We start from the raw sequence: 15062 nt of genomic DNA on the forward strand, positions 1-15062 counted from the left end.
ACAGACAGACTGACAGACAGACAAACAGACAGACAGACTGACAGACAGAGAGGTAGGACAGAGACAGAAATCCAACCTTGAGCTCTCCTTGCGCCACCTTGAGTGCCAGGTCTGTCACGCATCCTGCAGCCATTCGAGACGCCGTTGACGTGTGCATCTCGTTCCAGATCGTGTCATTGTCCACCTGTCAGTCAGACAACATGGAGACCAGGTCAAATTGGGGCTGCAGCTGCGGCTTCCTGAGCTCCAACGCTCGTGTACCGGTATGTTCATATACAGTCTGCATGTTTAGGGTACCAGTTAAGATGACGTTTGATCCGAAGTGTTTGTTATATGTACAAAACTAACGAAACGTTGTGTGACCTACTATGCTAGGTCAGTGGTTCTCAACATTTTCAGGCCGCGAACCCCAACATAATCATATTTTAACTGGGACCCCCCCGATGATCACTAAGAGTTGAGGCTTTACATTTTGTATGACATGGTTCTATTGTGAAAATAGAGGCGTTGTGAGCATTTAGATCTGCTATTTTCACAATTTCTGCCTCTAATATTTGACAATTTGGCCAATGTTAATTTGCCATTTTAGAGGTATAAAACAGTCCTCAAATTGTCACTTTAGAAATGTGCAGGTACCCTCTATACACTTAAACTTTATGTTGGTTTGTTTACTGTTGAGTGAGAAAACAATGTACATTAAGTCAATCATCTGGGGACCCCCCAAAATAATTTGGGGACCCCCCTGGGGGTCCCGACCCACAGGTTGAGAACCACTGATATACAGTATGCATGTTTAGGGTACCAGAGCAAATAACATTTGATCCGAAGTGTTTGTTATTTATGTACAGTGTGTGCGCTATATGTACAAAACTAACGAAACGTTGTGTGACCTGCTATGCCAGGTCATAGCAGCAACACACGACAGAGTCACCACTAGGGATGGAGCTTGTTGATTTGTATTGATAATGAGCACCTTATCGATCCTGCTTATTGAGACAGACTTTTATTGAGCGTTTTCTAATGTTTTGTGGAAAGAGATGTGAGACGACAAATTCTGAACAGAACTGGTATAATTTTTTAATGGCCAGTTGTTGTGACTGTGAGTTTGTGGCTGACCACCATCTATAAAATGACAATTGAAAAAGTAACAAATAACATCATTAAATATCATCAAAACAATCATTCGTTAGTGTTCAATGGCTTTATATTATGAATAGTACTGTAATAATTTCTTCATCACATATTGTCTTGATTGTTTAAACCTGACGTTATGGGCCGCTATGCTCGATAACAACAAGATTGATAAGCCCAAAGCTTATTGATACCGGGTAATCAATAAATGTGTTTTGGAGTTTGTAGCGGACCCTTGTTTGGAGCTCCATCCCTAGTCGCCACTAATCAGCATCGCACAGAAGAAGATCTTATCATTTCAGCTCAGAACGGTAAATATTACATCAGTGAATTCTTTCATTTTTCACATTCCTAATTGTATCTGTGTTCTTTCCATTATTGCCCCCAGCCCCACCAAACACACACACACACACACACACACTTTCATTCTTCCTGTCACTTCTCTGTGTGTCTCAGAGCTCCACATCTCTGGTGGGGCTTGGTGTGACGGAACAATGAAATCAGAGGAATTTCTTTTATCACTGCACTCTGCCATCTTGTTCCAATCAGACCACTCCACCCCAGAGGAGCCGAGGGGCCGGAAATCCCAGCAGATCAAGCCCGCTTATCAGCAGACACCCTGCCCCCCTCCTTCCTCTCCTTCTCTTCCTCTAACGTCTCCCCTTCTACCTCTTCTTTTCCCTTTCTCTTTGCCCTTTCACTCATCCCTTGTTCTGCTGTCTTCTGCTCTTTGTCTTTACTCCTGCCAGGCTTCATCCCTTCTTCCCTGCAGAGCTTTTTACCCCCGACTCCTTATCAAAGCCATGTTGGCGAATGCAGGGGCGTCGCACCAAATTCTGGGCCCTGGGTAACAAGGGTTCACTCACATTTTGTGCTTTAACTATTGAAAAATAGCAGATGTACAAGCTTGTAGATCTGCTATTTTTGAATATTTCAAATCCTTCTATGTCAGTGGTGCTCAAACCTTTTCACGTGAAGGACCCCCAAAATGATATGCATTTGGCCACGGACCCCCATCTCAAAATATTTAGTTCCAGAGAAGCAAAATTTGAGTTACAAATGTTTGCTTAAAAAATACATTATTCAAAGATTTATTCACACATTTTCACGACTTTTCAAAAATAGCAGATCTACAAGCTCGCAGCGTGGCACTCGGTGCCGTGCTGCGAGCTTGTATATCTGCTATTTTTCAATAGTTAAAAGTATAAAATAATTCCAGGCCCCTCCACCTTGGGCCCTTAGTAACTCAGTCCCACTATTCCCCCCCTTGTGACGCCCCTGTTGGCGGCTTTCATCATCCTCCTCTTCTTCCTTCTCCTCTGTTCTCCTCTCTTCTTAATCTCTCTCTCCGTATATTTCCTTCCTCCTCTCTTTCATGTTCCCCATTCTTCTCCTCCATTTCTATATCGTCGTTGTTGGCTGGAAACCTCGTATCTCAAAAGTTTCAGATTTGTACGTTCTTTCGCCAAGCAAAGCCCTGCTTCATCATACAAGGCCGTCGCACAAAAGTAGTGAAAACAGCCGATCTACAAGCACACAACGCCTCGCGGCGCAAGGCGTTGTGTGCTTGTAGATCGGCTGTTTTCACTAGTCTAAATCATTTCTAAAATGATAAATGCAAAACGAACGGTTTTGGACATACAAGGTTTTCGCCCGACAACGGCGACGTGCTCTATCTATCTCAATTCTTCTTCTCCTCCACCCCCTTCTCCTCCACCCCCTTCCCAACCCTCCCTAAAATCATTTCCAAGAAATAAATTCCTTGTCAGTCAACCGCGGTTCCTCAGGCATTTATATCCTTTTGTGAATTCTCTCCCTTTTTCTTTTCCCTTGTCGTTCGCCGCCCCTCTTCCATCTCTCACCTTCGCGTAGCCCTTATGATATCTGATTGGCTTTCACGCGAAATGCAAAGCCAGCAACAACAGCATCTACAATTTGCAGTGCCATTAGCTTAATTGTGTAATGAGGCACAATCATCCATGTAATGTTTGCTGTTCAGTAATGCGATTAGATAAGTGGAATGGATTCCCACGTGACTTCTCTCATTGTGTTTTACTGAGGCTTGTGATGTTTGCACGCGCAGGCGCACTTGTGTGTTTGCGCATACAGGGGCGTCACAAGGAGGGGGAGTGGGACTGAGTTACTAGGGCCCAAGGTGGAGGGGCCTTAATTATTTTATACTTTAGCTATTGAAAAAATTGCAGATATACAAGCTTGCAGCGCAGCACTCGGTGCTGCAAGCTTGTAGATCTGCTATTTTTGAAAAGTGGTGAAAATTTGTGCAAATCTTTGAATATATGTGTTTTTAAGCGAACATTTGTAAATCAAATTTTGCTTATGGGGGGTCCCTGGAACTAAATATTTTGAAATGGGGGTCCGTGGCCAAATACATATCATTTTGGGGGTCCTTCACATGAAAAGCGTTTGAGCACCACTGACATAGAAACATTGTTTTTTTCAAAAAGAAAATCACGATTTTTCAAAAATAGCAGATCTACCAGCTTGCAGCGCGGCACTCGGTGCTGCGCTGTAAGCTGGTATATCTGCTATTTTTCAATAGTACAAAATAACGCTTAATAATGTGATACCAGTCAAAATGGGTTAAACCCCATTCCCCTCTCTGAAGAACATTCATGGGGGGCCCACAGTGAATCCTTGTACCCAGGGCCCAGAATGTGGTGCGACACCCCTGTGTGTGTGTGCATACAACTGTTTGTTTATGATACTCACCCCAACCCCTCCACATGGCAGCATCACAAACATCCGTTTGGATAAGATTCCTGGAATCAATTCAAGACATTCAACAAGAAGAGTAAATAACACTATTTCTTAAAAAAAAAGTAGTACACCTGCTAGGGTGTGCACATTTCTGTGTCTTTATAAGTGTCATGAAGGCATATTTGTGTTTTTGTAAGCACGCGTGGTGTACAGCAGTGGTTCTCAAACATTTCAGGCCGAGACCCCCCAAATAATCATATTTTAACTGGGGACCCCCCCCCACCTTGACGAGAGTTGAGGCATTACATTTTGTATAACACGGTTCTACTGTGAAAATAGCAGATCTACATGCTCACAACGCCTCGCAACACGAGGCGTTGTGAGCATGTAGATCTGCTATTTTCACAAGTTCTGCCTCTAATGTTTGACAATTTAACCAATGTTTAATTTGTCATTTTAGAGGTATTAAAAAGTCCTTAAATTGTCACTTTGGAAATGTGCATATATACCCTCTATCTATACCTCTTAAACGTTATGCTGGTTTGTTTACTGTTGAGTGAGAAAAACAATGTTGCACATCAAGTTAATCATCTGGGGACCCCCCACAATCATTTGGGGGGTCCCGACCCACAGGTTGAGAACCACTGGTGTACAGTACAGTTATATGGTTATACAGTTTACAGTTTAGGCATTTAGCAGACGCTTTTAATCCAAAGCGACTTACAATAAGCAGATAAAACATCACAATAATAAACAAGATAATATGTCAGTACATCAACAGCAATATAACAATGAATGTGTGTATACGTGAATGTGTGTGTATACGTGAATGTGTGTGTGTGTGTGTGTGTGTGTGTGTGTGTTTGTGCGTGCGTGCGTGCGTGCGTGCGTGCGTGCGTGCGTGCGTGCGTGCGTGCGTGTGTGTGCGTGCGCGTGCGCGCGTCTCACCAGCCAGCTTGCGGTTATCCAGTTTGAGGCGGTTGAGGGGATTGGTGCCATAAAGAAGCACATGTTCCTCTGAGTGGACCGACTGCAGCTCCTCTAGAGTCGCCTTCCTACTGCGGATACGCTACACACCAACACACACACACACACACACACACACACGCACACACACACACACACACACACACACACACACACACACGCACACACACACACACACGCACACACACACACACACACACACACACACACACCCTAGATCAGGGGTCTTCAACGTTTTCAGGCCAAGGACCCCTTAGTTGAGAGAGAGATGAAGCAGGGACCCCCACAACCTGTTCATAGATTCCATATACCGGTAGTTTCATCGTTTAACAGCACAATCATCAGTGTATTTTGGATTCATGTCAATTTGTGTTTTCAGATATTTAACCACTTGAGCCGTCATTACCTAATAAAAGTGACCTTTTACTCTATACTTAGTCTGCTCTTTTTCCCCTCTACACCAAAGCTCTTTGCCGAAAATAGACGATCTACAAGCTCACAACGCCTCGCAGCGCGAGGCGTTGTGAGCTTGTAGATCTGCTATTTTTGGCTACAGTACTCAGAATAGGGACACTAGGGTTCAGGTTGTTCATATAAAAAGGATTAGAATATTTGGAGGACCCCCTGTAGTAACTCTGAGGACCCCCTAGGGGTACCGGACCCCCTGTTGAAGACCCCTGCCCTAGATATTAGAATCTGCAAACGTGGCTCCTGAGATAAATAAATCATTCAATAAATCTGTGCGTGCGTGCGTGTGTGTGTGTGTGTGTGTGTGTGTGTGAGTGTGTGTCATACCTCACACTGGTTCCTGAGGCCTCGTTCGTGGAGTCTGGACCAGATGCTCTGGATTCTCCCAGCATGCTCGGGGTGACGACTGTTGTCGCCACAGGTACACTGATGCTTCTGCATCTGAGAGTCGTACACCACGCCTAGACACACACACGCACGCACGTACGCACACGCACACGCACGCACACATGCACGCACGCACGTACGCAACACACACACACACACACACACACACACACACACACACACACAAACACACACACACACACACAATGTATTTAATTTAACATTTTTAAAACACAGAATTGTAACCGAATATTCGTGAGAAAGTGGTGGTGTTACTGACTGTTGTTGTACTGCAGTATTCAACTAAGAGAAGTGAGCATCTTATTCTATTGTCTAAAGCAGGGGTCTCCAACGTTTTTTCACACCAAGGACCCCTTAGCCGAGAGAGAGAACTGCGAGGCGTTGTGAGCTTGTAGATCTAAAAATTTTCGGCTAATGTTCCCCCATCACACAAAGATTTGGCCCGTGGTAACTCTGAGGACCTCCTAGGGGTCCCGGACCCCCTGTTGAAGACACCTGGTCTAAACCAAAGCATATGCCAGGGGTCTTCAACAGGGGGTCCGGGACCCCTAGGGGGTCCTCAGAGTTACTACAGGGGGTCCTCCAAATCTTCTTATCCTTTTTATATTAACAACTTGAACCATAGTGTCCATATTCTGAGAACTGTAGCCAAAAATAGAAGATCTACAAGCTCACAACGCCTTTTCATCAAAAAGCTTTGTTGTATAGGGGAAAAAGAGCAGACTAAGTACAGAGTGAAAGGTGAAAGTGTATTGACGGCTCAAGTGGTTAAATATCTGAAAACACAAATTGACATGAACCCAAAATACACTGACGATTGTGCTGTCAAACAATGAAATTATATGGAATCTATGAACAGTTTGTGGGAGTCCCTGCTTCATCTCTCTCTCAACTAAGGGGTCCTCGGCCTGAAAACGTTGAGGACCCCTGGCCCTATGCATTTAGTATTCAAGTGGCTTCTCGCGGCGTCCCTCACCGGTGGTGAATCGCAGCTTGACGGGCGTGTCTGTGGCAGGGCTGGGCAGAGAGAGGGAGGCGGTGGCGGTGGCGTGTGGCGCAGGAGGGTAGAGAGAGGCGACGGGCAGCGGGGATGAGCGGGCGCGGGACAGCGGCCGGTGGCTTCCCACCAAGAGGGGCAGTGCCAGGGAATCCAGGGCGCGGATCACCTGCTGCCTTGATGGCTCCGAGCGCAGAGACTACGCAGGAGGAGAGACAAAACAAAGAACAAAACAATGAGAACTATTCAGTAGGGCTCTCACAATTATTACATAATTGTCTAATCGTAATTATTTGACCTAATCGTCATAATCGTTTACATGTTGAAAAATTTTCATATCTTCAAACATTAAAAAAAATAGTGGAAATAGCCGATCTACAAGCTCACAACGTGGCGCATCGCGACGCGTTGTGAGCCATTTCCACTATCAATGTTCTTTTTTTAAGTATAAAGTTGTCAAATATGTCAGTCATATCTTTGTATATTTAGGTTATGTGTCATATCTGTCATGTGCAACTTCAAAGCCAACAAGCCAAACAGGAATTGAATTATCAACGACAGAAACACGATTAAATCGTTAATCGCAATTACTTGAGTGACAATCGTCATGTAATATGTCATAATCGTGACAGCCCTACTATTAATTCAGGACCGTTGCAGAATGGACGACAAACCAGAAGAATTTCCCACTAATCTTTAGCAGAAATCTTTCATTTCTGGTACATGGTTAGCCTAAACCATTCATTATCGAGCCAGCTGGATTGCATAACAGACTGAATAAGTACTAAAACATGCCCAAGTTGGTGTTAGTAACTATGACTGCCACCCTGGACATAACAGTGTCTGTATGTGAAGCGATGGCGCCCCCTTGTGACAAGAACATATATTGTTTAAGTGAGAGAATTTATGTGACCCTGGCTTGGTTGGCATTGGTAATGTATCAGATTACAGATGGGTCTTGGTGGAATACAGGACACATAAGGTCCTATAGTGAACTCAATATTGTCTACAGAAAAATGGAAGACTGCTCTGCCTGCCTTTAAGCCTGTTGAACTCCAAACCTGCCCTACACAAGGCATACAGTAAGTACAGTGCTGTGAAAAAGCAAATACAGTACATGAAAACCTTTTTCGCCATATTTGGCTTGGTAAACATAATTTCAATGCTAGTGACCGTAAACTTAAAATAAAGGTTTTCATGGGATGTAGTTTAACATTTTTTTTCTTTCTTTTTTATGCTACTTGCTTAAAAAAGGTTTTAAGTCTTGTAGAGAGGACATCTGGTAATCAGACGTTCACTGGTTTGCCTCCCAACCCGCCCATGTTCAAGTGACCCTGATAGTAAGGGAAAGTTAGCCTATTGCTAGACCAATCTGGGAACTAAATCTAAATCACTAGCTTTCACAAATGTGTTCATAAAGGTTTCTACTATCACCTCTGAACTTTGTCAAACCCGACTCCCTTGACATACTTTGTGGGAGCCAATCAAAGTTGGGGGTATCGGGATACCCAGGGCCTGGGATTAAAGGGGGGAAAATAAAGAAATGGCCAATATGAACGTATGAGGTGTGTAATTAGGGTATTGTTGGGCTGCTGAATCCATTCCAACCATTAGTTATCAGTAAAAATGACTCCTTGGCCATAAAAAAGGCCTAATTGGCTAAGGCTTAGCCAATCATGTCATTCGAGTTCACCTGTGTGTCTGTATATGGGTGATGATGAAAAAGTATGATTGTTCATTGAACATTTTCTGCCTTTATTGATAGTACAGTGGCAGTCATCAATATGTCAGTACACGGACAAACATGTACGCGGAAAAATGTGTTCTTGTCCGTAGCAAATTCTAGATTTTGCTTTTACACACCATTATAATGTGCTTATTTTGATCATAAGACTGGGGTTCCCCAGTTCAAATATGTTTATTTTGGGGGTCACAGCCTAACAAGGTTTGAGAACCCCTGGTATAGAGCATTAACAATTTCATCCACCAGGGCCATTGACAACTCATTCTTATGACTTCCTATCTAGCCAAGCTTTATAAACTATATATATTTTTAAAGAGAAAATTCAAAAATAAAAATAAGCGAATAATCGACTTCGGTGAACAACATCGAATAGTGACTTTGATATTCGAATATTTGGTGAATGCCCTAGCCTCAACACACTAGACTAGGCCATCGGTGCCCCTTACTGGTCAGTTTGTTGTGCGGGTTGCATGCTTCTCCTCATTACCTGATTGAGCGGGTGAGTGTGATCGACCAGGCTCTCCTCAGTACCTGATTGAGAGGGTGAGTGTGATCCACCAGGCTTTCCTCAGTACCTGATTGAGAGGGTGAGTGTGATCCACCAGGCTTTCCTCAGTACCTGATTGAGAGGGTGAGTGTGATCCACCAGGCTCTCCTCAGTACCTGATTGAGAGGGTGAGTGTGATCCACCAGGCTTTCCTCAGTACCTGATTGAGAGGGTGAGTGTGATGGACCAGGCTCTCCTCAGTACCTGATTGAGAGGGTGAGTGTGATCAACCAGGCTCTCCTCAGTACCTGATTGAGTGGGTGAGTGTGATCCACCAGGCTCTCTCGTGAGGAGGTAGTGGACTCTGTGTCGTAGACGGAGTCTGTGCTGGCTCCGCTCTGCCTCCTCCGGTGGTAGCTCTCCTCGCACACGGAGCTGAGCTCTGAGCCTGAGCCCAGCTCCTCCAGGTCCATGTCCTCTGAGGGGATCTGCGTCAGGCGCGGCTTCTCGCTGGACTTGTTTATCGACTGGACATGGATGGATGGGATCAAAGGCAGTGTTGGAAGAAGAAGTACTCACATTTTCTACTTACGAGAAAAAGTCCACTATCACAAAGTTTACTTGAGTAAAAGTACAAACGTGTACAAACGTGCTCAAAAACGTTCTCTTATCCACATTAACCCTGATATCCCTACTTTGGTCACGTCATTATAGGCGTAATTCCTCAAAAAATAGCAGCTCTATGAGGTCAGCTCTATAAGGTAACAAAACATTACAAGCTCACACAATAACTCTAGGGTTAGGGTTAAAATAAACATCTTTTTGTTCTCGCGCGTTACTCACCTTGCACTGCTTGAGCCGGTCCAACATCAGACTGTGGTACACTTGGTGCTGGGTGGATGGGTGGAGGCTGGCGGCAGAGGGCACTGGTGAATGGCTGTAGGGTGGCGGTTCTGAGCGGGTTCGACCCAGGAGTTTGTGGGCCGACTGGACTCCCAGGGCTTCCCCTCTGGTGGGGGACAGGAGGTGTGTGGGCTGCTGCACGGGCACTGGGCTCAAGCCACGGACTGGAGGGAGGAAGAATAATATCATTTATATATCGTCACTACTGTCTGGCCAAAACCTCTTAACTCCATTTTTGAGTTTTTAGATTTTTTGGCATAAATCAGGGCTATTGAAAATCCATTACATCTGAGTGTTGGTTAAAATAATATTGAACCAATGAAAAGTAGTAAAAAGCCCTTCGGTCAAAACTTCCTAACTCCACTTGAGCTCATTTTCCCGAAAATGAACATTTTGGAGTTAGGGCTGTCACAATTATGACATTTTACATGACGATTAATTGTCACTCAAATAATTGCGATTAACGATTTAAATGTGTTTTTGTCGTTGACAATTACATTTCTGTTTGGCTTGTAGGCTTTGAAGTTGCACATGGCAGATATGACACATAACCTAATATACAAAGAAATGAGTGACATATTGACAACCTTTTATTTTTAAGATTTGTTTTTGGGCTTTTTATGCCTTTATTGATAGGACAGTAGACTGACAGGAAATGGGGGGAGAGATGAGTGACGCACGGCAAAGGTTGTCCGGACCAGGAATCGAACCGATGCCACCGTCAGGCAACTATGCCTATGGGGCAATGCCTAAGTGGTATGTGCCTAGACCAGTAGGCCAGCGGGCTCCCCATATTTGACAACTTTATCCTTAAAAAAGGACATTGATAGTGGAAATAGCCGATCCACAAGCTCAAGCTTGTAGATCTGCTATTTCCACTATTTTTGAAAATGTTTGAAAATATATGAAAAATGTTCAACATGTAAACGATTATGACAAAATAATTGTGACTATGTCAAATAATTGCGATTAGACGATTATGTAATACTTGTGACAGGCCTATATACAGTACATGTATATATGGTACGCCAGAACCATACGCCAGAATGCCAGAATGTCTAAAACATTCCAAACTTTCTGATTCCCTGTCTGTAGCCGCTGCCAAGAAACAACAAGAAACAGGTTGGTTTGGTAACAGGCTGGCCTACCAAAGATTTCCATTCATTATTTATTTCTCAGACAGAAATATGAAAGAGATGGGCTGCATATGGCTGTTATCTTTTCTCTTTTGCATGTCCACTTTATTTATCAGTGTTGGTGCTGTGTATGAGAAAGAGCTATATATTATGGTTGATTTACAGTACAGGTCAGCGTTATTGTCAAGTGGCAGTAGATGGCGCTATTGTTCTATGCAAACATGCAGGTATAGTGGGGTAGCTGAGAATCCACTACATCTTATGGACGGGTTTCTGGTACATGTTACACTGATAAGAACTAGATAGATGCGTGCGCAGGTCGGTACCAAAATTAGCCAATGAAACCAGCGCTCCCCAAAACAACAGGTTTGGGGATTGGACGGAATTGATTACATGATACAGTCAACTGTGCATTTAGTCTCAATGTTTATAAACAAGAAACCCGTCTATAGCAGGGTCAAAACAAAGAAGTCTTAAAAACTAGCAAAAGATTGCTGATCTACAAGCTCGCAACACATTTGTAGATCTAGACAATAAAAATAAAAAATAAAAAACTCAAGGTCCGTACACAACGGGAGAGCTTATTTAGTGTGATTAATTCACCTTCATTTACACAGCTGTTTATATCATGACCCTAAGGCATCACCAAATTCATAGTTTGATGTGAAATAATCACATTTTAGTTTTGTTTATTTGCGTAATGACCCTAAGCCTTTAGAAAGAAAAAACTGAAATTAAAAACTCAAAACAAAAAACAAACAAACAAAAAAATATATATAGCCTAATAACCTTGCTGTAGCTTCTAGTGCAAACAGATGTGTAATTTGTGACATTACACATCACCTTCATGTGTTTAATGTGAATTCGCATTTTGAAATGCAATGCATGTGTTTTCGTTTTCCATGTCAGAACATGTTGTGAGGCTGTGTGTAGCACAGCCAAACATGAAGGTTTATCATACTAGCCTACTAGCCATCTGCTCTAGACCATTTTAAATCTGAGGCTTTTTTGTTTACTATTTAAAAAAAATAATCTTTCTTTCTTTTTAATTAAACAAAAGGGGGCCTAGTTACCAGTTCTATCTATGCCACGTTGGACAGACCATGTGCTTTATGTATGACATATAATTGGCTACTTTCTTTAGTGATTAATATTTTTAATTGCTTTCCGTTTTTAACATACACATTTGAAGAAATGCTGAACAGACCTATGGACGGGTTTCTGGTCCACGTTACACTGATAAGAACTAGATGCGTACGCAGGTCGGTACCAATGAAACCAGCGCTCCCCAAAACAACAGGTTTGGGGATTGGTGGGAATTGATTACATGATACATTCAGCTGTGCATTTAGTCTCAATGTTTGTAAACAAGAAACCGGTCTATAGGAACCTTTTGTGTGATATTAATATCACAAGCAATTTTATACAGAAAAAGAAAAACAAATAAACTATTTAAATAGTTTTGATAAAGAAATCTGCTATTTGTTTCAAAGTGACTGCAAAAGATTGCTGCTATTTGTTTCACAAAGCTTTATAACCTGTATAAACAACAGTATATAACGACACAATGCTCTGTTTACACAATCCTGTACCCCCTCCAACTGTACATACAGTATATACTTTCCCCATTTTCAACTCTTTTTATGATTATATTTTGACACTTGCTTTAAATGTAAACACATGTTTTCTGAGACTCATGCCAATAAAGCTCTGACTGAACTGAACTGAACTGAATTGAATTGAACTGAACTGAATTGAACTGAACTGAACTGAATTGAATTGAATTGAACTGAACTGAACTGAATTGAACTGAATTGAATCGAATTGAATTGAATTGAAGTGAAGTGAATTGAATTGAAGTGAATTGAATTGAAGTGAATTGTATTGAAGTGAAGTGAATTTTGTATTGAAGTGAATTGTATTGAATTGAAGTGAATTGTATTGAAGTGAAGTGAATTTTGTATTGAAGTGAATTGAATTGAATTGAAGTGAATTGTATTGTATTGAATTGAATTGAATTGAAGTGCATGTTTACCAGTGAGATACTGAGTGTGCAGCAGTCCAGTGTGTGGTTCCAGTATGAGCACAGGCTGCAGGCGCTGGGCCAGACCCTGGCTGCTGCTGCCCTCTAGAGGCAGGTACAGCTGTGGCAGGGCGGGCATCATGGCCCTGCCCAAGCGCTGGCACATGGACTCTCTGTCAGCCTGCATAGAAAGGGGCAGAGGAGATTAATGACAGGAGGAGAGCAGGGGTCATCTCCATGCCGGCTTGTGGTGGACATTTGTGTCAAAATGTGCCCATAGACATAGATAGATAGATAGATAGATAGATAGATAGATAGATAGATAGATAGATAGATAGATAGATAGATAGATACCTTTATTATCCCAAGGGGGAAAATCAGTCGCCCAGCGGCAGCACAGCAATATAACGTCACTGTCGGGCAGAAACCTCGTATCTCCAAGTTTCAAATTTGTACGATGAAGCCCTGCTTCATCATACAAGGCCGTCGCAAAAAAGTAGTGAAAACAGCAGATCTACAAGCACACAACGCATCGCAGTGCGAGGCGTTGTGTGCTTGTAGATCGGCTGTTTTCACTAGTTTAGTTCATATTTTTTAAGTGATAAAAACAAATGGTTTTGGACATACAAGGTTTCCACCCGACAACGACGATAAGGTTATTTACAAAGTTAAAGAGAAGAGAGAAGTATGAAAAGAATAAAAAAAGAACAAAGTACAGTAAACTGTGTACAACAAAGAAAGGGAACGAAGAATATATACATTAAGTGTCAAAAAATTGTCATAAAGTGTCAAAAAAGGGTCAATGCTCAACGTGAAACAGCCAACTTGAACAAAAAAAGCAAACCTTAAGCACAACTATAATACAATACAGTGCCCAAACAAAAGTGTTTTTCCAACACCATTCTCTCGAGACAGAGTCATGATAGCTTACGCTACTGAAAGGAAGAGGGACAACCCGAGAGGGCGTTCCCCTTTCTTTGACGATGGCTAGCCAGATTGTAGACTCTGACCTCTAAGGACCTTTTCCAGTCCATGCAAATGAGCGGAAAATAATCTTACCAGAAACCTACAAAGAGCCAGTCCTAATATATTGTACAGTGCAGTGGTGGAGGGACCTTCGTGGTTCCTTGGACGTGGTTCAAATTGACCCTTACGGGCCTGTAGTCCTTGACAAGTCAGTACTAGTGGACTCCTAATGTGCCATATTGTCATAGTAAATCAGTGTCATACATAATTATGCTGAAATATGCTGTAAAAACAACATCTAAAATTCAGCCTCGGACAAGGACAAGTCTTTGGCCACGGACACATTTGGCGGGAGAGGAGGGGAGGGGAGGGGAGGGGAGGGGAGGGGAGAGGAGAGGAGAGGAGAGGAGAGGAGAGGAGAGGAGAGGAGAGGGTGAAAGGAGGTTACGTTGCAGAGGAAAAGAGAGGAGAGCAGGAGATGACAGGTTATGAATGAGAAACAGCTTAGAGTGAAAGGGAAAGCACAAGGTGAAATTATCACATAAAGAAACAAGACTTGATGAGTGCCGAGTAAAAATATGCACCAACTGTATGTCTGACTCACCAGATGGAAATACCACATACACTAACACTGTGTGGGGAAGTGAAACACAGAACTCACAGTAGCATGTATTGTACAGTATGTATACTGTGTGCCATAAAGGCTATTAAAGCACAATGCGTTGCCCGGACCGTTTATCATATTCCCATGCCAGGTAGCCAGGGGTGTCGCACCAAATTCTGTGCCCTATTTCATTTGTATTTCTATTGTTTTTTGAAAAACTGACATGTTTCTATGTCAGTGGTGCTCAAGCCTTTTCATGTGAAGGACCCCCAAAATGATATGTATTTGGCCGCGGACCCACATCTCAAAATATTTAGTTCCAGGGACCCCCCAGAAGCAAAATTTTAGTTACAAATGTTCGCTTAAAAAATACATTTATTCAAAGATTTGCACACATTTTCACGACTTTTAAAAAATAGCCGATCTACAAGCTCGCAGCGCTGCACTCTGTTCCGCGCTGTGAGCTTGTATAATCTGCTATTTTTCAATA

At 42.7% G+C, this 15062-nt stretch overlaps 1 pseudogene across 1 annotated transcript in view; it reads right to left on the reverse strand.

Moving 5' to 3' along the window:
- Window positions 1-15062, reverse strand: part of LOC308286351 (histone deacetylase 7-like) — a 62664-nt pseudogene that overhangs the window by 30697 nt on the left and 16905 nt on the right. Inside the window, exons 8-15 of the transcript XR_013963349.1 lie at window positions 13015-13183; window positions 9784-10007; window positions 9249-9467; window positions 6689-6908; window positions 5632-5765; window positions 4798-4918; window positions 3862-3911; window positions 77-184 (exon numbers count right to left, since the gene is read on the reverse strand). The product of XR_013963349.1 is annotated as a histone deacetylase 7-like (transcript). The remainder of the gene's footprint in view (window positions 1-76; window positions 185-3861; window positions 3912-4797; window positions 4919-5631; window positions 5766-6688; window positions 6909-9248; window positions 9468-9783; window positions 10008-13014; window positions 13184-15062) is intronic.

Source organism: Nannobrachium achirus (assembly GCF_963921795.1).
Source record: "Nannobrachium achirus genome assembly, chromosome: 6".
NCBI classification, from domain to species: Eukaryota; Metazoa; Chordata; class Actinopteri; order Myctophiformes; family Myctophidae; genus Nannobrachium; species Nannobrachium achirus.